Source organism: Rhynchophorus ferrugineus, unplaced genomic scaffold, assembly GCF_030347505.1.
Source record: "Rhynchophorus ferrugineus isolate W39M unplaced genomic scaffold, kcgeb_rfMv2 rfM10, whole genome shotgun sequence".
Classification (NCBI taxonomy): Eukaryota; Metazoa; Arthropoda; class Insecta; order Coleoptera; family Curculionidae; genus Rhynchophorus; species Rhynchophorus ferrugineus.
Genome location: NW_027472589.1, coordinates 17,342,551 through 17,369,380, shown reverse-complemented (window position 1 = coordinate 17,369,380; position 26,830 = coordinate 17,342,551). Strand labels below are relative to the sequence as shown.

Below are 26,830 nucleotides of genomic sequence, written 5' to 3'. Positions count from 1 at the left end.
GCTAGATGGGGCATTTAGAGTTAGAATCAATGGTGTATTGTCATCCTCATATCCCCAGCTAAATGAAGCCCCACAAGGATTGAGCATAAGTCCAACTCTGTTCCTCGTAGCTTTCAGTTCTATCAATAAGCTGATACCGCAACAAATCCATGTTCGTCTATTTGCTGATAAGTTGGACCATTTTACAGAGATGCCTTGATTCCCTACCATCATGGGCGACCGAAAATGGATTATCATTTGCTCCTAACAAATCCAGAACTGTTCACTTTTGCGGGATAACAAATTGTACCCGAGTTCGTACATTATTCATGGGTGAAAACAATATAACAAATAATACTGAATATACAATTCCAAGGGGGTAATTTACTTCATATTCCGATTTGTCTCTTGATGTCGTGATAGGTTCTTTTGCAGCAAACCGAATTTGTTCAATTATATATCGGGCTCAAGATGCTCTATAGTTTTGAGTCTTACGTTTAAACTGATTTGTTCCTGCATTATAAACCTAAACGTGTCCCAGTTAGTAGATTTCTTAGAACTATAAAAAAATGCATGACCTATCAAGTCATCATACAAGCGGTTGCACGACAAAGTCATCTTGCCTAATGAAACACCTAATTAGATAAAAAATCCCAACACATTCGTCAAGCTCCTTTTGATTCTCGCTTTTCCTATTAATGCTCCTTTCTATTCCTAAGCGATATATTTTTATAGTGTGGAGTACTACTACAGGGAAGACTAGAAAATTAATAAATATATTTAAACGAAAAAAAGATTTTTTTGAAACCTGATATTATTCGAAACTTAATATTTAAAGTGATTAATGTTTACATTTTAATATAATTTTTTTTAATTCAAAGACGCATCAAAAGATAATTAACCACAATTTAATGATCAAAAAGGAACTGGTCTCATCATCGATACCCGAGGTCGATATTCATTCACTATTCGCTAGAAATAACAAGACCCCATAATACAAAACAAAAGATCCCCGCTGTAAATGAAGTAAATTTACAACCCTATTCGGGAGGTGGGACTTAAATTTTAATTTACATATTATTAAAGCCCCGAAGCAGAGGCTCCTAAAGCCGCGATATTAGCTGGGGATTTGTATCGATATTTTATCACTTCGATATTATTTTCATAAAAAAGAGAGTTGTAAATGTATATAAAAATGAGTTAATAATATGGATTTGAAGATTTTTGTTATTTTCTTTTATTTTATTTTTTTCAGGTATCAATACGATTGCAGGATAGGATCAAGCTCATTGGGGAGACTGTCTTAATCAGGTTAGAGTTAATTTATTTAAGTATATCTTTATTTCTACTATTATTGATATATAGGGAAGAAATACGACATTATTATCGCACTAATTTGCTCGAAATTTACATGCCTATTTCATTAATAAAATAGAGAAACTGTTGATTTAAATTATTTAATAAATGATTAATTTTGAATGCCAAATGCGAACTCAATATTAGATAATTATACCGTTCTTATAACCATCAATTATTGATTTTTCAAGAAAGCATATGCTCATTGTCCACAATTATCTTCAGTTCATAAAAAAGAGCATCTCGAAGTGACAACTTAAGTTTTGGAAAAAGACACAAATCAGCATATTAATTATTTGAAAATATTTTTAGATAGTATGTTGTAATTCAAATTCTTTTTCAATAATTTAGCTTTTTACTTACCATTTTCTTGAATTTGCGAGATCAAAAGTCCCTGAAAATACCAAAACCGTGAACATGATGGTGTTAAACTAGGAGGTTTAGGGTCGATTTGTCGTTTTAACCATCATCAATATCGAGAGACGTTTTTTCGGTTGATACTTTTTATCTTTGCGAAGATTTTTTCCTTTAGCGTAATTTCTCCAGGTTCATTACCCAGTTTATTATTTCGTTAAATAGTTTATTAAATAGTATTTTAAATTAGCGGTATAAATTGAAAAACTTTTTAATATTCAAATAAAAAGCTTTGCTATAATCTTTAACTAGTAAATTAATCTATGCAATAGAACAACCAATCCAAGTCATTAAAAAGATATAAACACGTCGCAACTGCTACCGTAACAACTTATAATTTTTATTTATTTTAAGTTTGACATAACAAAATACTAATATATACAAAACAATGAAACATAAATATAGTTATCAAATATAATTTGTTTTAACATTATAGGGCACCGCATATGTTATCACACGACTTAAACCGCAGTTAATAATCGAGCCACAATAGTTTGTGAATGAGGATATAACACAGAGAAAAAGAGACGCAGTTTTTTGTTTAAACTTGGATTTATTCAACAACCTAATCCCCATCAAGAACCACACAATCATTCCAGCGTCGCTCTAACATTTTAATACTTTTATAGAACGATGTATCTTTTTCGTCAAAATAGGCCTATCACCAGTTGCTATCCACTAAGATGACGATACTTTTGATCCCGGAGTGAAGTGAGGAATCTGTGTTTCATTCATTGTAACATATCAATGCAAAAACTCCGGTTTGTTACGTTTAAACATGGCCAAACAACGCTCAGAATCATCAATACGTTTTTGTTTTTGGTCAACAATGAGCAAACGTGGCACCCACTTTGATCAGAGCTTTCTTATAGTCAAATGCTCATGAAATATAAAACCAACATGTTCCTTTGATATCTTTACGATGATAATTAACTCACGCAACTTTACTCTTCGATCATTCAAAACGATTTTATCGATTTTTTGATATTTTCTATTGTTATCACCTCATTTGGGCGTCCACTGCATTCTGCATCATCGGTATCTCTACGATCTTGAAGTCAGCAAACCAACGTTTTTTTTTCCTGATGAAGCCGAGTTCTGTAACACTTATCAGTCTCTTTCTTTATTTGAGCGGTATTCTTTCCACCAAGAAGCATTGTTAAATTAAAACCCAAAATTGTTTTTGATCCATTGTTTTGAAAATAATAAAAGTAGTGTCACTCTTAGCAATATAACTCATGATCTTATGAGTAGAATATCATAAAATTTTAACAGCGTTCTTCTGAAGATTTATACTAACTGAAAAAGTGGTGAATGTAATAAAATTAGGCCCGGGACCTTGTATATTTACTGTGTTTTGAGTCCATATGGGTTATTTGAGTTCTGACATCTGTATCAGTCCTATAACCAGGGAACATCAAAGAGGTCAAGTTAGATCATACAGAACACAATAACCATTTTTAATTATTTGACTATTATGTTGTAAAGAAGTTTACTAATTTAGACATAAATGAAAAAAGCATCAGCTTCTAAAACTGTTCAGAGTTATAGACAGAGTTTTATATAGTCAACCACAGTTTCTTCATGATTATTGTGAAATTATAGAGGCTCCAAGATATAACAGATATTTAGACGTCAATAGTGCAAGTGCAATATCTGATACCTGGTATTAGCTTTGCCAACTTGTGGCGAATTCCTCATTCTGTGGGGAATTTCATGTTGATTTATTGTAGGAGATAACATTGACAATGAATGTTACTGGTGTAAAATATTTCGTCTTGTAAGTACCGCGAGAAAAAATTTTCCCAAACATAAAAATTGTTATGCGTACTATTAATATGTTACTGCTTAAAAATTTGGAAAAAGTGTATCGATATAACTAATGACATTACATTGCACAGAAGCTGGCACTTCAGTGTGAATAGCCAACTAAATCGGATTATGGAATCTCAGTTTCTTAGCTGTAGACTATAGGAATCTGAAGTCACCTAAACTTGGAGAACCAATCCACAGAAAGGCAGCATTGAAATTTAAGTTGGCCATGATCTATTTTTAAACGTTGGATCCGAACTATGGTTCTCGGCATTAAGCCTACTGACTGGTAACCAGTGACAAAGTTAGAGGCCATCCCAGAACACATCAAGTCTTACACCACTTGGTTACTGGCGTGACTGGGATGATTTTTCTTGTGGGATTTTCCACTATAGCCTATAAAGACATCTACAATTACAATCACAAGCATAAAGTTACATGTCCCAGCAAGATTCGAACTCACGATTATCGCAACATTGGAAGGGCCATCCTGTCGCCTTGGCCACTGCGCCAACCAAACCGGCGAAACCATATTTGATGTCAGCGATCATTTATTCTCTTTTATATGTGCTGTAAGTAGATTGGAAGCCCTTCAGCTATATTCATGATGAACGCTGTTGTGTCGCCCTTACTGCTGTTTCTGGAGGAATTATTGGTATCCAACTTCGACTCAGTCTCCTTACTAACTTGTTACCTTATTAGTTCTTTATTGTTTCCTTCACTTATAATCAAATGCATAATTTTTGAATTTAATTTACCCAAAAATAATAAAATGAGCAAATAAAAATCCCCGGACAAACGAGAACCGTGAACGCGCATCCTGTTAAATCAGGACATCTCACCCCCTTTCCACCGCCCCATCGCCTCTTCATATTCTCCAGCGCGGTTTCTCGTCTTTTTGTGGGTCGCGTTCGTTTGTTTCGACAAAACGACGAGCGAACGGGGACGTAATTTTTTTATGCGAAATTAATAACGCCGCCCGCTAGATCGGGACGCGGGAAAGGGCCAAATTGGCTTAGTTAGGACGTGTCTTTTTCATTGGGCCGGGATCCGACCGGGAACGATGGCGGTATCTACCTTAATCTCGTTCGTCGCGTGCATGTATGTGTGTGTGTGTGTGTGTGCGAGAGTGAGTGTGGGCGAGAGACGGTGTTTTCTTGTCAAAATAAACGACAGTTAAAAACGTCGCATTCGAATGAGACCGCAACCGCGAGGAAACACGGAAAATTGGACGGATCCGGATATAACGTAATTACGTTACGAAATTAAAAAGTTGGCGGCGACGGCTGGGGACTATTCTCTGTTTTTTTTCGTCCTCCACCTCCTCCTCCTCCTCTCTCGTTCTGCTCTTCTTTGCAGGCGAGATAGAGCGGCCGCGCTGGCAGTGGAGCAAATGAGAATATTTATTAATAAAGAAAACTCATCTGGATTCGACCGTCGGCTTATAATGTGCTTTTCATCAACATCGGCAGACGTTTTTTAGGTTGATACTTTTTATCTTTGCGAAGATTTTCTCTTTTAGCGTTATTTCTCTTGGTTCTTTACCCAAAGTATATTATTTCATTAAATAGCATTTTAAATTAAATGTATAACAGTTCACAATGTTGCCGTATCAACTTAGAATGATTGATTTATTTTGACTTTCAGCTTGCAAAATACTAATGTATATAAGTACAAATAATGTGATGCAATCATCAGGTAAATGCATCACATATATTATCGAAAAACTTACGCTTCAATTAATTATAGAGCCACAATAGTTGGTGGGTTAGTGTTGTTTCATTATATTGACTCTGCAATACGATTTTCTACAGCATTTGATCTTAATCCCACATCTCAAAAGATTCTTCACCGTCACTTTTTGAGTCACTATTTAAGACAATAGCTAAACCGCTAAATTCCTATGTATCTGACATTTGTTTGTGATTTCACATTTCTTCATCAACTAACTCTTCCGATGGTAGGTCTGATGGAGTTCATCCAGAACAAAGATCATATTGTATATCATGCTTCTTTGCACATATTCAAACAGTTTTGCTTTATATCCTTCTCGCATGTCCATTCAACATTTTTCATACATGATAAGGAAGAAAGCGTAATATTATATATCCACAATGTTCAGCCATCTTACATATAGTTTTATAGTAACATTTTCCAGTAAAGTTCTTAGTTAAAATCGTTAGTGGTGGAAGAGCAGTTTGCTAACAATAACTGATGGTTTCTCCGAGATATTTAACATTTGATTTCAAAACCAGAGCGAACACATATAATAATATCTGATACCTGGTATCAGCGCTTCCAACTTGTGGCGAAATCCTTATTTTGCGGGGAATTTCATGTTGATTTATCGCAGAAGACAACATTGACGGTGAATGTTACTGGTGTAAAGTGTTTCGCCTTGTAAGTACTGCGAGTATACTTGTTCCCAAATATAAAAATTGTTATGCGCACTGTTAATATGTTACTGCTTAAAAATATAAAAAAAGTATCGGATAAATAGAATAATAAATCGGATTATAGAATCTCTGTTTCTTAGCTGTAGACTATAGGAATCTGGAGTCACATAAACTTGGAAAACCAATCCATATGGAGGCAGCATGGAAATTTGAGTTGGCCATGATCTATTTTTAAACGTAGGTTCCGAACCATGGTTCTCGGCATTAAGCCTACCGATTGGTGACCAGTGACAAACTTAGAGACCATCCCAGAACACATCCAGTTACCATCCAGCCATGGTAAATGTCAGCATTGGATCTCAAGCCCACACCCCAAAAGATTCTTGCCGTCATTTTTTGAGTCACTATTTAAGACAATAGCTAAACTGTTAATTTCAAATCTCTCTAACATATGCTCTTGATTTCACCAGTTATCCAGTTCTTCTTCTGTGTGCCTGATGGAGTTGTTTATCTTCCTAATTAAGAATGGTGTATTTTAATATCACTGTATTTCTGTTACTAATGTATTTTCCATATCTGTAAAAAACTAACGGTATCTCCTAATACATTCTAAACAAACAGTCATATATAATTACACACAAATGCCTCTATATGCCTCTAGAGGCATTTATTTCTATTCCCATCATCCTGTCTTAATAATTGTCAATATTGGATCATAATTCCACATCCCAAGAATTTTTTCACTGTTACTTTCTGAGTCACTATTTAAGACAATAACTAAACTGCTAACTTCCTATTTATCTGACATTTGTTCGTGATTTCACATTTGTTCATCAACTAATTCTTCCGATGGTAGGTCCGATGGAGTTCATTCAGACCAAAGATCTTATTGTATATCATGCTTCTTTGCACATATTCAAATAGTTTTGATTATAAATCCTTCTCGCATGTTCATTCAACATTTTTCATACATGATAAGGAAGAAGACGTAATACATATAGTATAACATTTTCCAGTAAATTTCTTAGTTAAAATCATTAGTGGTGGAAGAGCAGTTTGCTAACAATAACTGATGGTTTCTCCGAGATATTTAACATCTGATATCAAAAGCAGAGCGAACACATATTAAAGTTAATTTCTCCATAGTAGTCGCCCTTAAATGTTATTCCAACATTTTATTTTTTCAACAACTTTTGTTGTCTTCACACTCTTTTTATTAATGTCTTCTCTAGATACGTTTCCTAACACTTATGAAGGGTTATCTTACATCTCTTATAGAATCTTTTTTTCTCAGTCCTCATTAACAGCCCGAAGAGAAATTATGAAGAATAAAATGTAATGTACCTGTACAACTAGGAGCGAGCTTTCACAAATATTCATTCGAAATAAATGAGTAAAAACTTAACTGAAGACTAGTTGTAAAGGATCAAGCATGCATGACCATTAGACTTGTAGTGTATACCGTTTATATACCTTGGACGGTGTGCTTTAAGTTTATTTTAATAAGTAATTAAAATATTTACCTAATATATTGAATATTTGCCTAACATATATATTTTTTGTCTGGGGATATTTCCCAGATTTAGCAGTTTCCTCTCAAAACATTGTATTAAATTATGTTTATATCGTAAAAACTGTTTGAGTACTCACTGCTTTTATAAATTTATTAAATCTCATCTTAAACAGAGCTAACATCAAGACGATCTTAATTCGTCGCCTACTTCGTATGAGGATTTTAGTCACGGTGGCCATACTAACATTCAGCGCAGCAGTTGTTTTCCAACTAAATAGCAGCTACTTGATATATAACATTATCAATAATATAGAGGCGCAGTCACTTTCGGTATTTTCAATTAGAGTAATATATTAAACAAAAATAGATTCAACGCTTTTATAAACTTTTCTTGTTATCACCATATTATGAATAATTTTGCTGACATTTAACACCTGGAAAACTTCTGTAGACATTTACATGTTCGAACATATCAGACAGAATTGTATCTGTTTTTTACTAGAATAAAATGGAAAATATTGACTGGTATTAAAACGAATCTAGAAATTGCATTATGCAATACAGTTAGTCCACTGTTATTTTGGACTATATAAATAGTTTTTAAGTTGTGCTAAAATAAATTGTATATTTATTTCTGTTGTATTAGTTATGTAAAATAAGTTAGTCGGGATCGACTAGTAACAACGTATTAATTTATAAAAATTTTAATTTTAAACTATGTTTGCAAAAGTGACATTAAACAAAGATAACAAAGCCATAGTAATTGACTAAATGGAATGGCTGAATTTCAAATTTAATTTATTTAGATAACTTAATATTTAGGACTAGACAAATATAGAGCTACAGTCTCGACGCCGTCTAATTGATGGCAACACTGGAAATGTTTTAAAGCGTAATTAATAGAACATTTAATTAAGTAATTTTATTTCGTGCTTGTTTTTTTTTATCTAGCTTAATAACACGAAAGATCCAAATGACCTTATAGCATATCTCCCAATTATTTTGGTTCTTTGACAATAAAATATTTCGGTTTCCTTTCTTTATTTAGACAAGTGATCGCTCTGTGGTCGAAACTCCACCACAATTTGTTAAGTTAAGAATGTCTCTCTCATGACAGAGCAAAGAGAAGAATTTAAAAATAATGTTAATAAAACTTGTTTTCGAAGTACTTTCAATGTAAAATCGAAAATATATTTGATATTTCTGCACAACCTAAGCAATAAAAAGCCAGTTATTGTAAGTCCTTAATAAAGTTAAAATCAATATTTTTTTTGTCCTAGGAAACACTAACCAAAAATACCAAAAATCTTACGGGTTTTCAATTATTAATGATTACATAAATATTTATGCAGGCGTCAGTTATACCTTCACATGACATGGCCTTTATTTTTTACGGACCGTAGATTATATTCTTGTTTCGTCGTTATTGAAAAAGCTTTTTCGTATTCTATTTGTGCTCCGTACAGTTGCCGCGCAAATAAAATATGAACTATATTGTGATTTATTCCTGATAAATATCATATGAGCTGGTAGACGCTTTTTTGTTGGGTGCAGTATGACGATGAACTACATATGTTTAGTCGAGATATAGAATTTAATATTTAATATAGAAGATATAGAAGCTCTTTGATTTAGTAACTAATTTTAGAAGGATTATGCATTAACATTGAAGAATACCTTTACAAAATGAATATATGATTTTTGGCTTTAATTTTTGTTTTAATGACATTTGAATAACAATACGATTATTATATTTTATATATTTTAGGCTAAAGAGCTTAGCTTTTCTGAACTGTAGCTGTCAGAGCAAAAACTAACAAGCATTTGGTTTAACAAATCGAGTTAAGATATATGTTACGAATGTATAGATCAAATTTACGGAATGATTGTTGTATTAGCCAGAGACTAAACTATACCACTGAGAAAATCCACTCTTTTGTCACAGAGCAAAAAAATGGCAAGCATACACAAACTACTGTATCTGTACTCGCATGGTACTGTATCAGAACCACGGCGAGTAACATACTGATACATGTCTAACCATCAATTTGATAAACTAATAGAATAAAGTACACAGGATGTAAGGTTGTAAAAGAATTGCAAAAATTGAAGGTAGCCGTTAAAATAATATCATGAATAGTTAAACAGGTTTACGTAGATATGAAGCTAAATTGTGTCTATATAATAGAATAAAAATACATGTAGTAGATAATTTAAATAAGGTTTTTGTTTATTTTTATTTAGTTATTATAACTATTTTAATGTATATATTTCTGTTTATAACTTTTTTTTGTGTTAAAAAACTAAGTTTGATTATTTTTTATCCTTTAGTGAGTTCATTATTTATTTTTTAAAGTCGGTTTAATTTTTCTTGTTAAAAATATTTTATTTTCTCTTTTTAGTGTTGGATATTTATTCAATAAATTACGCAGTTATATTATTAAGTATTACAATGGATAGGCCAAATAAAGCTGCAACCCATATAAGTCGGCGAACATACTTTAAAAAAATATATACAATCGAACGTAGAACCTCCTTTTCCCTCTTTCTCTCCTTTTCTGAAGTCGGTTGAAAATACTAGCAAATAACCTTGGACATATATTATGGAATGTTAATAGACTCTTGCAACACCAGCAACAGTCATAAGTGTTGTTAGACACGAAGGGCATTGATATATCTCTATTTTCGGAACCTCAATTTAAAGATTACAATATTACAATATCTATATCATAACATATCTGGTAAAGGCAACCAAAGGTAGCAGTGCGGTTATAGCTAACTAATCACCATGAAGACATAGAATATAAACAAGATATAGAAACAAACAAGTTTTCGTAAAAACTAAAACTAAGACATATGGCATAATGGTCCCCGTAGCCTATTATCAGTCGATCTTTTAAGATGCAAAAATATTTAGAATTTCTAAATTATTACGGTTATGGACTAGATTGTAGAATATTTCAATACTAAGCACGCGTAATCAGAATCCAACATTATTAGTATTTACAACCAACAATATACCAATTTTCATAATACAAAATGGGCCTGTAAATTATTTATGCGCATAAAGGACTTGTGGTATTAATTTCGACTTGTAACTAATTGATCATAGAAACCGTGTATTAAATTATCATCATTAATTATATCATCTGCTAAAAAATAACTGAAGCAGAGAAAATTTTTAATAACGTGAATGCAGACACAGTTTTCGCACAGTCGTCAAAACAAGTACTTACAGTCCTCACACAGTCCTCAACACAAGTACTATGGAACAATCTTCGCACGGTCTTTGCACAAGTCTTCATAAACTTTTAAGAACTTTTAAATACCTGGTCAAGGGAGCGCACTCTTGGTACCACTTGATAGTAGAAGATTGTCGTCACTAACCATTTACACCCGCCTGATCCTTGAAATTTTAGTTTTATTGTAAATAAAGGCGCTTTAACTTTTTCTGTTTCTCTCTTATAATCGAATAGGGAAGAAAAAGACGGGCGACAGAGGTCCACGGTCATTATTGATGATATTCTGCAATTCGTATTTGTGGCATAGAGTACCCTTTTTTGGAATTTATTGCTATCGCTGCCTTGCTCTTGCCTGAAGATGAGTAATACATCTATTGATGGAGCAGGGCTTTTAGGGAAAATATACAATTTTCTCAGGGTGCGGGTTATATATCTGTCACGTTTGGGTGGAGCCATGATATGTCGTATGAAGCCTTTACATTTTAGAAGTAGAAAATGTAGTTTCAGTGATATTTGGACAGGTATAGATTATTAAATACTGTAAGTGTCTTTATCCATCGAAGTCTAATTGGAATTTGATTATAAGTATGTGAGACGTTTAGAAAAGGAATATAGCGGTGTTAGATCGTGAATCACTGACATTACTAAACACAAGCAGAAGGGCTTTAGAAGCCGTTCTATTTATAAGATATTGAAGGAGTTGTGTAATATAGGAAAACACACATTATATACAGTTTAAATTGTAAATATCACGTTATAAAGAATGTTGAGTAGAGAAGACACAAAATCAAAAACTGTACTTCTTTGTCGGAAGATACTTCCAGCTTGACATAAGACCAAAAATATTGGTTTATCATTAAATTATAAAGCCTTCTTGAACTTATGGGGGTGTAAATATGGGGTTGCATGAAAACAACAAACAAACTAAAAATAATAATTATTAATATTATAATATTATGAGGTTAAATACCGATTCTCATACCTTTGCTTACCAGCAAAAAATGATCAGATGGATCTCGGAAGGTTCCCAAAATGTCGTCTTAAAACATGAATGGAGGTTACTAAATCACATCAATGTCGAAACAACCAAGGCGAACAATATCTCGATTCAGAAGTCTTGACGCTTCCGTGTTGACGTGGTTCTGGAGTTTTTTTTGATGGGAATCGGTAAATCTGATAGTGTCCGTAACCATATCAATATATAAGTCGCGATGGAGGTGATAAACGCGCACGTATCAAGGCTCATTCACAATACACTTTAGCACCATATTTTGGAACCTCTGAATCACTTGGACGTTGAAGTAACTGGTGCATCCCCACAGCTCAGAATTTGATAGCTCCACACTGATCTCAATCTATCTGCTGGTATAAAATAAGCTTGTTGTATGTTGATACCTGGGAGTTTCGACCAAACAACCCATATGTCTTCCTGAGCTTGGTGTTGAGTTCATTGCGTTTCTTATTTATGAACTCCTTCCATCTGGGGAGTCCATTGATGAGTCCTGGAGGAGTTCCATCTAGGATCATGGCAAGGTATTTTTCTGCGTTGGCATATGGAACTTGCTTGCCGTTAATAAAGACACGCCGAAAACGTGGTCCTCCTATTTGTGAATTAAATGTGTGTATATTTTCTTTTTATTCAATTTGAATCGCCATTTTTTATTCCAGATAGCATCTTTATCAAGAGAAGATTGGAGTTTTCAGGTTGAGCTCTCTACAGTATCTGCTACTGCTACTGGTAATAATGTACGCTATATAATGTTGTCTTAAAGCTCTGGCCTCAACACACTTCCTTGGAGCAAGCCTGCCCTTATATCCTTATATAAGTATAGGTTAAGATAAATCAAACATGATTTTAATAAAAGGTAGAAATGCTTAGGGATAAGTGACTTTATTTTATATAGAAAGCCTTCATGCTCTACTTTATCAAAAGCTTGTGCATCATTGAGTAAGACAAAGATTCCTCCTTGGTTTGTTTGAGCCGAATATCTGGGGAACTGGTACAGGGATTTATTGAGGTTTCGGTCCATGACTCTTTGACTGTGGTGGTATTTCGCATCCTATAAAATTTGGCAGGGTGTTCCTTTCCGCAGTTGGAGCACTTAAGTGGCAGTTCAAAAATTGTGCCGGTTTCCCGGTGCCGCTTTGGCATTCAGCAGTAACTCTCAGGTCCAGCAGGTATTGAATTTTAAATATGTAGTATTCGTTCCTGAGCACTATGATCTGCGCGAATGGGATGGCGTTCCGGCTTTTGTCCGCCATCCCTTTAGAGGGATGGGAAGGAATCTCTTTTCCTAGAGTGTTTCTCTAACTTGGTCATCCGCTATCGATTCCAGTAGTCTTCTGATGACGCCCTTGAGTTGCCTCTCCTGTGAGGATGCGAAAGATTGAAAATGATACTTCTTCTCCTCCAGGATATTTGTTGAGTTTAGTTGTCAGCAGTTTTGGGATATAAGACCTCTCTCGGGTCTGGTCCTTCTGTGGTCTTCTCTGGTCTTCTTCCTTCCTCTGTGGTATTTGGTGTTGGTAGTTTCGGCAGTGTGCTGTCCTCCTCATTACACAAGGAAACAGTAGAGCTTACCCCCTTTTCCTTTTCTGCTGTGCCTATGGGAAGAGATCTTGCGTTTCTTTGTCAATTTTACTTTGAGTTTGTTTCTCTCTTTCAATTTTCTTTATTTGCTCTTTTAGTAATTCCATTTCTCGCATGAACTCGTCTTTGCGGTCCTGTATTTGCTGTATCAGTGCCCGTTACTGCGTTTTTTTATGTTTTGGAGGGCTTTTATCCTTGCGTCCTTCTATGTAACATAATCATTAAGTTGCTTGATTTAGAGCTCATTAATTGACTTTGTTGTTGTACTTTCCATTCTGAAGAGGTGATTTGTTATTTTAATAATTATTCCCGTGACTATATTACTGAATAATTAATTTTCTATTTCATCTATACAATCAATGATATGGTTTCTATTTTCGCATACAGCATTAATAGTTCGTATGTTAAAATTCCAGTGAACTGGAGTGCTGTGGGGGATCCTTCTGTTCACAGTTTTGTTCAACTAAGTTCAAATTAAGTACATAGTACTTCTGAACTTCTGTTCGAGTTGTGTCTGATCAAAATGTTATTAGGATAGTGGCAAACCAGATAAATGAAGTGTTGAAAAAATTAAATCACTATTTCCGACAAATTCTCTAGGGTGTTGTTTCAGTTTCGGCGCGAGGTAGGAGGATGGCCGTGTAAGTGGAAATATGTTAAAGACCGGCGTTCGAACAACCGAGCACTCGGACAATCCAAAATTGGGCAACAGAAACAAAAAAAGGGAGTCGACAAATAAGCCAGTGTCAAGTCGGGACGCTTTTTGTTTCAGGTAGATTGTGTATACAGTTCTTTATGTACTATTTGGGGAATTCTGAAAATTCTGGGAATTCGGAAAAAGTAAATTCTATATATATATATATATATATATATATATATATATATATATATATATATATATATATAAATATATAAACATCAATAGGTATATGTATAAATGGCTCATACACTAAATAAAGTTTGGAATAAATAACATTAACTAAATAATATCAACAGAAACGCGTTCAAAAACAATGAAAACGTTACTCGTTAAGAGTGTAGTCCACCAATTTTCGATCCAACAACGGGAGTACAATTGACGTGTCACTATCCCTAAACGGTTTCGTTCATTCCAGTTTATTACCGGCGAAATGACAGGTTGACGTGGCCACAGTTCAATCGTTAATCGACGTGGTAGTTTCGTGAGGTTCAGTTTGCCGGCTGTTCAGCTCCTCGACATCCTGGGGCGAGGGCGCGGGGGTCGACGGGTGTCCCGCCTGTCTCCTGAATATTTTATGTTTTCGGGGGTGAGGTGCGGGGAGCCCAGAGACAGTTGATGTAGACAACTCACTCGTCGCGGCGGTCGACTTACTTATTTGCCGTCTCCGTAATAAATGTATTATTGCTAGTTGCGAAAGCGTGTTTGTTTTTGTCTATCCCGGTTTGCGTTGTGACGGAATCGTAAAAGGAAAAGCACGTCGTCGACGAGCATTATCTCCGTTTGAATTGCTCCGGTTCATGTCATGAATTTTTTGTCGTTTCTGTTTTTATTATGTAATTTTTTTTGGTATTATTAAGTCATTATCTGATTTGCAACTGGAATAGGTATTCGACTCACGTTATTATGACAGCTTTGTGGATGTTACACGAATGATGTTATAAAAATAGACACATTTTATGAAACTTTACTTTGTTGTGATCAAAATAAATTAGATTGTTTATCCAAGTCTAATTAATCTCACCCCCTTTGAATATAATGCATGTATACCAACTTTTTATCCGAGCTTAAACTTGTTTTTCGGTATCAAGAATAACACGCCGTCGTCCGGTTTTAATACCCGTGTAGCGATCGCTACAACCCTTTAGGCCATCACTATTATATGTTCCACATATACAATAAGTTCAAAGGTTGGCAACGTTGGTGCACTGGTGCCATGCGGTTCCCGGCTATAAAACACCACCACGACGACGCCTCTCTTTCTTTTCGCTACTCCCTTGTGACAGTACCACTTCCATAGAGCTTACGTACTTCTTTTAAATAACCTAATATCCCGTCCTTTCCATCGAACACATGTCTCATTCAAGATCGAAATAAGGAAGTTTTTATTCAGCCGTTGTTTTCTGTTCCCGTGCGAATTCCTTCACAAAAATATCAGTGAGTATTCGGACAAACAATCACATCGACAACCACGCAGTCCGATCGACCGAACGAACATTCCTACACCCTCAAACGGTTCATGCCGATGCTATCGCAGTAAGAAAGGTGCGAAACTTAAACATAGTTGTAAAAAATTACCCCAAAGATCGACCAAGCTGAATGAGACGGTTAGAATTTTTAAAATGGACAGAGCTGTGATAATTTTTTGAGAAGATGTATTACAAGCTGCAAGAATTCTTGTAGTATCTCTAGAAATCTGTAGAAATTTTTTGTGCTTAGTTATTGTTATTTATGCCAGATTTGTTTATAACAACAAAAATACTGGAAATATCTATGTATTATTCCGAAACATTCAGAAAAGCTAAATAGAAATCGATCCTCCAAAAGTGTGAAATACTAGGTGTAATATCAGACATATTTGAACAACACTTGAGATGAAGAGAGTAGAACCGCCAAGATCCAGACAGGACACGTTAACATTTCATCCCCTTGTGGCATTAACCCGCTAAAATATAGAAGATTCAAGCTAATCTTTAAGGCAGCATCTTGGACTCAGCATCTTTTATAGGAGAGATTTTATTGATAGAGCAGATTGATAATACTTTGACCTTACTGGAGGGATCTTTTAATCTGGGAATTCCACCTCAGGTATATATGTATAGATATATTATGTCCTGGTCATGCAATTTGGTCGTTCTTGATTTTAAAACGTGAAATGCTCAGTGCTTAATCTCTTCTTGTGGAATAAGATAACGTGAGTTTTATATGGGTTGCACCATTGCAACCTCCAGAGAAGAGGGTGCGATCGTTCTGATAGAAATGATTTGATAAGAGCGTTTAAGTCATCGGATAGACCTGACCGAATATATTTCGCCGCTAAGCCTTCGTGGCAAACTTTATCAAAGGCTTTGTTTAGGTCCAAAAACACCAATCCGATTCTTTCGAGTCGGTTAAAAGCATTCTTGATTTTTGCGGTCATTTGATGGCCCTGGTGAACGGTTGAAAGTTTGATGCAGAATCCAAATTGGTAATCTGGAATGATATTGCATGTCTAAAACCGCTAAAAGCATAGAGAATAGCCCTTTCAGCAAGCTTGGAGATCGAATATAATAGGAATTTTAATAGGCTGATCGATCTGTAGTGAGAAGGATAACTGCGATGAATGCATGTTTCCAGGTGGATAGGAAATGTTGCAGCCTCAGAATGATGTTAATATTAGTGAGTTAGGCGAGCTGCTTGGAGCGGATATTCGGCGACGTTTATATTTGAAGCATAAGGCAGGCGTTTCGTCGATTTCAAATTTCGATTAGACAGCAGTCCCCGCGAGTTAACATAATCAGGGGATGGTCCGAGTGTAACTCGTCGAGAACTTGTACATCCGAAGGGTCCTGAATAGGTGGATTGTCCAATAGCGAGGGAGGCTCATTCGACGGCAGTGGACTGTTGAAGGAGACAAAAATCTTTTGAAGAATTTTAAACTTATGTGGAGTGCATTAGTGCACATTGATGTACTACAGAGCTATGAAGCAATATAAAATTATTAATTAATTACTCCGAAACCATCAATATTGCAAAATATTTACGCTGTATCGAGCCCGTAGCTTCCGAACACCCTTCACAAAGGGGTTCTCCTCCACGTTGCATAATTCTGATTATAAATCGATGAAGCGGCTTCGGCCGAGAAAAACGTCTCCTTATTAATCTCGGTCCTGTACGTGCCTGATATCGCGAGCTGCAGGACGGCGGCGGGGCGGGGTGGTTCGGGCGCTCGCGTCTTATCGCGCCATCTTTAATTTCCTGGGGGGCGGCATCGTCGCCGTGCCGAAATATGCTGACAAAATCCATCATAGCGATAAGGCTGATGTCTCCGCACGTTAGACTGAGACGCATATTGTGGCAAATTACCGAAAACGACTCCCGTCTTGATCGTCGTCAGACGAGCGCCGGAGAAATGAAGATTGAGGAGCGGCGGGAGGATGGGGGTGAAGTTGGTCTCAGTCGGTCGCTGTGGAGAATAGAAAGAAATGTCAGATACATCGAAAATTTTCCAAATACTTTTTCTGTTATGTATGTATTTTTTATTTATTTATCTAACTCGTCAGCCTCTTTGGCTATTTAGGGTGGATTACAATGTGTTATGAGACATTAAGTGCTATGGGGGCATTAAGAGCATGTATAAATTACATAATAAGATATTTAAAATAGTAATTTTCCTAATGGATGTTACAAATGCTGAAGCAGTTCTGCGATCTTCAGATAGCTAATCAGCAGGTTCAGCTGCTCAGGTTGGGCCAATTGCTCCAATGTTCTCGGTATTTTTAGTTGTTTGTCTATGTTTTTTTTGTCTGTCTTTAACGCTAAGCTGAGTCTGGCCTAGATCACATAGGGGTGGGCACCGTCCCTTCAACAAATATTCATTAGTTTGTTTATAGTGCCCTATTCGTAGTTGTGCGGGGATACTTGACTTATATCTACTGATGTCACTATAATTGATGGACTGATAAAAGATTTTCTTGATTTCCTATAATTTATTATTATTTTCTGAGAAAGTCCCAATCCAGTTGGGTTAACTGCCTATAGAGGTCCTTCATGTAAGTTTTGGCATCTGTTTTTCTAAATAGTTTATTTAATTTGATTGACTCCTCTTCCGTGCTTGCTAGGTGGTCGGCTCTTTCATTACCGGGTATTCCTCTATGAGAGGGGACCCAAAGGTATGTGATTCTTGCTTGATAAGAATGCCGATTTGGATGGAACACTCATAAGATGCCAATCAAACAAAATATTTACAGGTGATAAACATTATTCAAATGTTTTGAACTATTTTATTAGGTGCTAACATATATTCTCATAATTGTTTTCACTATAAAATATATTTATTGCCACTTATTGGCTGGTAAGTAGCGAAACCACGGTGTTTCCACGATGTAATTGTTCCAAATGACGTGTTCGTTCAATTCTCTTCTTTTGTATCTTCCCCAAAGCGTGCAAATGCCCGACAGTAATTGGCCCATCAACTACTAAGCGATGAGAAAGTTCATCGAGAGTTCGACCAAAGTTTTCATCCAATAAGTTTTACAACTCATTATTTTTTTAACTTTTTCAATATCCCAAGAGGTCCTTTGTCAATGACATAACACACAATCATAATATTTAAATTGTTTAAATCAAAACTGAGCATTGGACAATGATACAGCAATGATTTGAGTACAATACAAAATGAAAAATTTCGAAAATGCAATTTTAACATTCTATGATCAGCGTCTGTATACACCGAAGAATACTAAATAGAAACCTTTTATTTTATGTATAGAAATGTTAAAAACCATCGAATTTAACCATCAAGTTATGTTGTTTTACAGTTGTTTACGTTGATAATTCGGATACTCATCAATAGATATCGCTGCCCAAAACACGTGCAAGCACCTTATGCTATACTAGACCTGTTGAAGAATTGCAGAATTTTTAAATTAAAAAAAAGTTTTATGAAATTGCGAAGAAGTTATGCAACTCTATCCAATAATCTGCAGATGACACATGCTATATAATACGGCTCTGACCATCCGGCCATCTGTTTTAAAACTACCTGAACAGTGAATCAGTGGGATGGGTTGGTCTGTTTTCGAATAGTTAAAAGCCCTCAGTGTCGTTTTGTATGGACGTTCAGGCAGTCACCTCTATCCGTTAAATAAAACACCTTTTGAAATAAATTAATAATTTTTGTTTTCTAAACTCTTTCACATTCTATAACCGGCGCAATCGGTAGGATTCCAGGAATCAAATTAATTATTAGGGAAAAAAGATCGGTTGGCGCTGGATTGGCAATCATTCCGTAGTTACTTAAAACGTTTCTTGGTGTAGTTAAGTGGAGTTCGAGGAAAATTATCGCAGCTCAAGCAAAATATGGCCCCAAAAAGTGGCTTGAAGGACTCTCAACGACTACTAGCCATAAGTTATTCCAAGTTCCATGTTCCAAGTTACATACGCATGTACTAGAGTTCACGGTGTAAGGTGGACTGAAGTTTCTGTGAATTAACATAAAGTACTAGAATTTGGACAGAAGTCTTCATTTCATGGTGAACGGCCACCAAAAGTGAATTCTTAAGGAAAGGAAATTTTTTTACCATAGGGTATAAACAGTACTATTTCGAAGATCTTCAAAAGCGCCGGACGAATGTACAATCGATGCTTTCATAAATGGTTTAAGTAAAGTGGAATAACGATCACGTACATTCCTGTAGCCGTTATTTAAGGAATAAGGTGTTATTTAATACGGCCCTAATTCTCTAGCCATGTGTATTGATATGTGCCACGCGTCGTTTTGTATTGCCGTTCAAAAAGTCGTCTCTTCTTACTGTTAAATATAATAGCTTCACAAGTAATGTAATTTTTTTTGTTTAACGCCCTTTCACATATTATAACTTGTCAATTTCAACACTTTCTTTATATGGCCCTTAATAAGATGCTATATACTTCTTGATGTTCTCTCATAATATAGTTTAGTTTTAGTTTAATATATATTATCTAAGTACTCTATGAATCATCTTCATTAAGGAGATACAAATCCATGAAAAATCTAAAATATTCTCTTGAAAATTATTAATATTGAACCTTAATCAGAAACTCAGAAAATATCGTTCAAGTGAATAACTGAGCTATTACTTTCTTATCATCTAACACTTATTCGCTGTTCCATTATTTATCTGTAAATTGGTTCTGATTGGCTTCGGTATCAAGCAGAATAATAATAAACATCGATTTGAAGTTCCTCAAATTCGACTTTGATTCGGTTACATCTTCGATCATTAATACCTTGATTACGCGATTCCACTGTTATTTTAACTGCACCATAATCTCAATACGACTAATTTCAAACTTCAAAAATAAAATCATCGCTACATCAAACAACTAACAAGCCTAAAAAATAGCCCAAAGTGAAACGAAGAAGCAATTCATGTTATATAATAAGAAGAGCATAACAATTAAAGCTCTTAAGAATATATGATTTCTGATAGAACAAATATCAAGCTGATATTGATTCGTCACCTACTTCGTATGAGGACGGTTTCTTTTCGGTAAATTCAAGATTATATTTTTTATTTTTTGAGATATTTTAGTGACTGTGCCCATTCTATTATTCAATGCAGTTGCAATACTCTAAAAACTATTTTCAATATAAACCGAAGATACCACCTTGGCAGTACTCCAATATATCTATAGACCTATCCATGAAGGTACTAAAAAAAGAATATATTAGCTCATCCATAATAAAACAGCCCAGACACTTGAGGAGAATTACCCAAATCAGTTCACCATTTATACGGATGATTCTAAACGGGGAGATTTCGTTGGTACCGCATACACGTCAAAACTGTTGGAAGAGCACTTTTGGCTGCCTACAACTACTAGCATTTTTTCCGCGGAGCTTTTGGCCATTTATAAGGCCATATCTGCCCTGAATGGACTGTCGGTGGGCGCATCAATACTTGTGATATCAGATTTAATGAGTTCTTTAGACAGTCTGATTTCAGTAAAGACAGTTCACCCTCTAGTTATAGCTATCAGAGAGCTACATACAGCACTGGAGAGGAGGAGTTCCCTCTCATAGGGGAATTTCCGGTAACGAAAGAGCCGACTATCTGGCAAGCAGAAAGGAATCAAACTGAGCGTTCTATTCAGTAAGGAAGACGCTAAAACACATAAAAACTCTCTAAAAAAATTGGATGAGCTAAATTGGGATCTCCTTATGGAAAATAGCAAGTTGTGGGAAATTAAGGAAGGTTTTCATCAATCTCCTAATATTAACAATCTCAACAGGTCACAATTGAGCATCCTTGCTCAGCTGCGAATTGGGCATAGCAGACTAACGCATGAGCATCTGTTAAAAGGAAGAGATCCTCCACAATGTGACGAATGCCAAACACAACAGAGCGTCAAGCACATTCTTCTGGAGTGTGAAAATTTGGGGTACTGAGACCCCATCAGCTCGGAATGCCGAGGTCATTAAAACAACTGGTCCAACGCAAGCATTTGTATATGCTTTGAAACTATTTAACGGCTGCTGGATTGATACACCTTTTGTAATTCTTCTCCATTGTAATTTGTTTAGTATATTATTGTTGAATGTCATTTATGTATATTTTATTTAAAAATACATTGTAACTCGACCCTAAATAGCCCAAGAGGCTGATGGGCTTTTAAAATAATAAATAGAATAAATATAAACCGAAGCAACTTAATATTTAGCAGTAACAATACTTACCTCTGTGACGCATTTTACTGACAAAAAGGGACCTCCATGATCTCGTTCCTGTTCAAAGTAATTAATTAGAGACACAATTTGTTCTGCCTGGATTCGGCATTTTCATCCAGAGTAATAAAAATCAGCAATTTGGAGTTTCCCAAAATAAGCAAAGCGTTAAAAGAACATTTGCTAGTTTCTAACCTGAAGTTATTATAATAAATATTTTGGAGAATGTTGCACACCTTTGACAACCGGAGGTCTTTTGCAAGCTGATACGTTTACAACTTTAAACATATCAGACAACACTAGATCATTTGGAGATTTTTAAATAGAATAAATATTGCCCGATTCTGAAACAATTTACAAATTGCGACAGGCAATATTTTAAATATCTTGATGACGTGATATCACTGTTACTTTGAATAGACTATAACCTCAATACGACTAATTTCAAATTTCGAAAATAAAAACATCGCTACACCAAGTAACTAACAAGCGTAATAAATAGCCCAAGGCAGAATGGAGATGCGATTAATGTTATGTAATAAGAAGAGCGCAATAATAAGAACGAGCGCGTTTGTCACGGTCAAACCGGGGATATTCCCGCAGATAGTACGCACACAAATCTCCGGGGGTGTTAGTGTAGATTTGCAGAGGGTCGAAAACGACTCAATAACCGAAGAACATTTGCCGGCGTCGAATTTTCCAAAGGATTGCGTGCCCGTCCCGGAATGTCGGGAATCTGACGGCGTCATTACACCATTCTGGTCATCATTAGGGCGGAACACGCAACGGTCGGCCGGCAAGTGGTCATTTGTCAGTTGTTTTGGAGTTATTTTCGGGGCCATCCCAAAGGGTTGCGGAATGCTAAGGGCACCGGCTGAATTGATAGTCGTTCGTCCACGTCCGCCCTATTTCTCCACTTTATTTCGGGTGTTTTTTTTCTCTCCATTCCACATTCATCCCGGAAGGGGTCATTGTACCAACATTTTCAATAAATCCTCGAACTTCCTTTCACTGTTTTTATTGTGATCAAATATGCTTGACCATTTTATTACTAATATTAATTATTAATCGCCCTGTCGAAATTGAACCACAATATAAGAAGTTCATAATTTTTCCATCATAACAGAATATAATGAATAATTTTAAAATGATATGTTTGTCACCAATCACTCTCAATATTGTTGTGTTATTTATTAACTACCTTCAACACACTCACTTAATTTTCACGAATATTATATTTTTTTAAACGACCTTTAGCCCCAGCGAAATTATCATTAATAGCTCACTACACACAGGGTTAAAATAATATGTTAATGTTAATTTTTCTTAGAATAAGATTTATATATAAGGTGAAAAAATATATTCAATATATACGCTATATAAAATGCACATACAGACACATATACATAGGTATTAATAAGTTTAAATAACTGCACCATTGAACATGATAACAAAAGTATCATAAGTAAGTTTATTTTCAGAACTATAACAAATTAAGAGCATCAAATATAAATATATATTATTTTTCTTTACTATTATGTTATAAATATATGGAATATAAAATGAAGTAGTACATGTTTTTTATATTAAAACAATAACGAACATAATTAAATTCTTGATTTTTTATTATTTAGACATTATATCGAAGGAATATATATATATATATATATATATATATATATATATATATATATATATATATATATATATATAATCATTCAATAAATTATTGACTTCAAAACTTAGGACAAAAAAGTTAACAATCAAAATAACTGATAAAAGGTCAAAGAATAAATGGACATATTGTTACAAATTTTATCGTATTAATTCTCCAACATCTTAATATTTATCAGCGACTTAAAATAATTACCTAATTACTCTTGATAATTCATAATTTATTCTATTTTTTCCATATATTCCATCTATGCAAATTATGAAATTAGTTTCATTTTATCTTCCTATTTTTATTATTTTTTTTATATATTCATATATTTTTTAAATTTGTTTTCCATTAGTTTTTACTTTTGTTGCTTTCTAATCTTATCTTGTGTCCCTCGCGGGAATCATCAACTCACCAAGAAATGGGGAATCAAAATTTGACAAACTATTTTCAATTTGCTAATATACTCTACAACAAAATTATATAACTTAATGCTTAACTTAATTAATATATTCATTACCTACAGCATTTGGTTACCGCCTTGGTACGAAATGTATCTACTAATGAAATCTGAAATGGATTAGTATTAAATACTAAATAATAATAATACAATTTACAGATAGATGTTATTGAATTTTACAATTACCTCTAACACAATAACATACTATGTCACCGGAAGCATATCAATTATTATTAGTTCTTAAGCAAGGACAATTTTTCTTAGCTATGTTATGTTTAAGCTGAAATAAATCTTTGTCAATACATCATTATTTTTACAAAACAACAATTTTTTTACCTATACATTTATATAATAAAGCATTGTATTTTCCTTGTCATTGTTCATTAGGGTGTCGTTGATAGTTTTATATTTTACTAATTAGATCAAGGTCTAGTTTATTTAGGAAATTTAGGAAATATATTTCATAGTATCACTGTACACTGTCCTTATATCTTAGCAAAATTCTGTCTAATTTTTTCTTCTCTGTTTCTCTGAGTCCCACATTCTTCGAGTTTCACTCTCAAAGAATTCTAGCTACATCTTACCTATAAAATAACATTTAAATCATTACTAAAATATATTATGTTTAAAATGAATATCTAATTTTTACCATTTACTACAATTTTTGCAGTTACCTCATTAATGACTTGACTACTTCGAACACAACAAGAATCATTTTCTTCTCTGTTTTTGTTATGACTAAATTTTGGCATATGTTAATACTTATTCGATGTCGTTGAAAATGATGTATTATAAATTTGGCAACTGACATTCCCACTATAAAAAATTGATGCTATTTGGATTTTATAACTTTTAAAAATTTAACCAATGTTTGTCTAACCACCAAAAATTATTCAACAATTTAATTATTATTGCTATAGAATTATTAATATATCACTAAATCTAAATATTCTAGATTCTTTTTATTGTTTTGACTTGATCGACTGTTCGATCAAGTCGAAAAGAATGTACCGCCATTAGAAAAAGAAGGCAATATAATTTTTTCTTTTGTATGGTTTTCTATGCAGGATACTGCGCATGTGTGAAACCCGGAGATATATCTTAGTAATGTATCCTGATTCAGTGTATTCACCAGACAGAGCGCTTTCTGATTACCATTAGTTCAGATCGCGAAAGCATTGCTTAGCTGGTATAGGGAAAATCGTTAAAAACATGAAAAGTTACAAAAATAATATATCGTTTTTCGACATAATATCGCCATTTTACCACAAAGATGAAATGGAATAGATAGAATGATGATTGAGAATAATAGGAAATATATTGATTAATATAAAATGTACCAATTTTTGTCAAAAAATGACATTTTAAATTGAAAAATGATCGAACTCTATAATAGAACTAGAACATTCGATGGATTTGGTAGATCTTTAATTTTAAATATACATATATATATATATATATATATATATATATAGTTATATCATGTCGGACAAAAAGCAAAGCAGACTGACTCATAGTCGAGCAACTGTACTGGTTAGTCGGAAGATACTTCAGATACACATACTTCATACTTTAATTACCAGTCAATCATAAAGCCAATTTAGACCTATAGGGTGCAAATATGGGATTGCACTAAAACATCAAACCAACTATTATTGCAACGTAACCAAAACAAAGTTCTACGATTAATTATTAATGATTATCGCTACCTAATCAACGAAGAGCTGCATCATGACCTCGAAATCAAACGGATATACGAAGTAATCCAAGATTTCGCCATTAAATTTGAAATAAGGTTGCTAAATCACAGCAACGTGGAAGCAATAAAGCTACTGAACAACACGCAGGAAATCAGAAGATTTCCGACGAACCTAACCACACGAACTAGTTTAGTGTATAAGTGTATTTCTACGTTTATCTTATGTAGATTAGTTTCATTCTAATTTAGGAAATACATATTGATGTAATAATCCCGTACACGCATTGCTTCTATATTAATGCAAGTCAGAACAGAATAATAAATTTATATTGTGCTAAGCATATCGAATCTAAGATGTAATTTATAATAGAAGTTTAGTTATTCTTAGTTTTATTAAGTATTTTATCATTACCACTAATTTAATTATGTCATATATCAATAATGCACCGCGCTAATTTTTAGTTGTACAAGATGGTATTAAAAATTACTGTATCATGATTTATAATACCATTAACATGTTAAAATTAAATATGCATCCTTCCTTTACGTTTATATTAGTCGAATATTTAGTTTTTTAAAATAGCAGTGGAATATTAATCTATGTGAGTTACTGCGGTATGCTTCTGGAACTAGAATAATTCAACTTCATCAACTGTAAAAGAAAATTCGATTGTGAAGTTGAAGAAAATGAATGAAAATGAATGAATGAAGTGAAAGAAAATTCGATTGAAGTTTGGTGTTGCAGCGCTGCCAAATGTCATTTTAATTATCACTACCATTCTTATGATTCTCGCTCGTCAAGTTATCAAAATCAAAATATTATAGTTCCCTTAATAGTCACTTGATCTGGCAACATATGAGTTTTATACATATTATATTTCAATGCACTATAAACAAGAAGATGTCTATTCAAACTTGAGAATGAGAAATATACAAACATGTGTAACACAAGTATATTAGGATTAGTCCTTTATCTTCTTTATTTTCGGTACTTGTCTACATTCAGTGAAAATATTGTCACTACATTTGAAACTGACACTGCGGATCCTAGCGATTAGCGATTATAACTGTGGATAGAAAAATTACACATCAAAATGAATAAAAATAAATCAGTACATATTGACTTCGCCAACAAAAGAATCAGACACAAACCAGTATATGTTACATCAATCAGCAGTTCATCCCGTACGGAGTTAAAGCCAAATATCTTGGCATGACCGTTGATGTTAATCTCGTAGGTGGAAGATACATGTTAATAAATACGAAGAACTAAAGATGAAGTAGAGAAAATGTATTGGTTATTGGGTATATATGCAGTCCTGTTA

At 34.2% G+C, this 26,830-nt stretch overlaps 1 long non-coding RNA gene across 2 annotated transcripts in view; it reads left to right on the top strand.

The window, feature by feature from the left end:
* Positions 1-26,830, top strand: part of LOC143203748 (uncharacterized) — a 175,278-nt gene that overhangs the window by 70,513 nt on the left and 77,935 nt on the right. For both annotated transcript variants that reach the window (XR_013007425.1, XR_013007424.1), the window contains exon 2: positions 1,235-1,290. This is a non-coding gene — a long non-coding RNA (uncharacterized LOC143203748). The remainder of the gene's footprint in view (positions 1-1,234; positions 1,291-26,830) is intronic.